We start from the raw sequence: 936 nt of genomic DNA, 5'->3' as shown, positions 1-936 counted from the left end.
CTTTAACCGAATAATTATCTAGACCTGGGAAGCGGGGAATTAGATTCTAGAACTGTAATTTCTCAGCGGCCACGCAGCCCGAGGTCACTGTCATTCGCTTTAACTCTCCCCTCTCAGCCACCCACAGCCCCATTTTTCTGTGTGTGAAGGAGCCGGTATCCGTGCTCCTGTCCCGTGCTGGGTCCAGGGTGATGTCCAGGCATTCCCCAGGTGATGTGAGGTTATCCCGCGGGGCTCCTGGCTCCTCCTCGTCAGGATGGGGAGCAGGGCACGCTGACTCCCACCAGGTGGGCCCCTCTGGGCCCGTGCCCGAGGCTGTCCCCAATTTGGGGAAAAAAGGTTTTGTTTTGATTGTTATTATTATTCTGTTTTTATTTCTCATTTCTGCTTTCTAAGCACACATGCTATATATTTTTCTTGGTCTTTATCATCAAAGATCTTTAGAAAGCATAGAAGATAGCTTGTTAGGAAAAATGCAGGTCTAAGAGACTGAAGAAAGGTTTGCAACGTACAGATATTTTGCATTAATAATCAGCGAGTGATAATATTTAATACGATGATAAGCGTGGAAAGGTGAGTTGGCCCCAGTTAAGTCAGTGCGACCTTCGCCTGCCTCCCACTGGGCCGGTGGGGAGCGAGTGGTTAGTGACTTCGTGACGGCAGCCTGGAAGGCCTATAGGTTTTGTTCAGACTTTTGATGCCATTGGAGCAGCAAATGGGGTTGACGTACTTGATTACTTACCTCATTTTTAACAATCAGTGCCAGCGTGGATCAGGCATGAGAGGAGGGGGAGGCTGCAGCCTCCAAGTGCTGTGCTGTCTGGGGATGCAAGTTACTGATTTCATCCATGAGGGTCTTGGGCTCAGACAATGTTGACTTGATGCTCTTTCTTCCCAGGGCCTGAAGATGTAACCAGCTCGTAGGCTGGTGTCAGC

This window comes from Pteropus vampyrus, unplaced genomic scaffold (assembly GCF_000151845.1).
Source record: "Pteropus vampyrus isolate Shadow unplaced genomic scaffold, Pvam_2.0 Scaffold174, whole genome shotgun sequence".
NCBI lineage: Eukaryota > Metazoa > Chordata > Mammalia > Chiroptera > Pteropodidae > Pteropus > Pteropus vampyrus.
Note: the sequence above shows the minus strand (reverse complement) of the source record.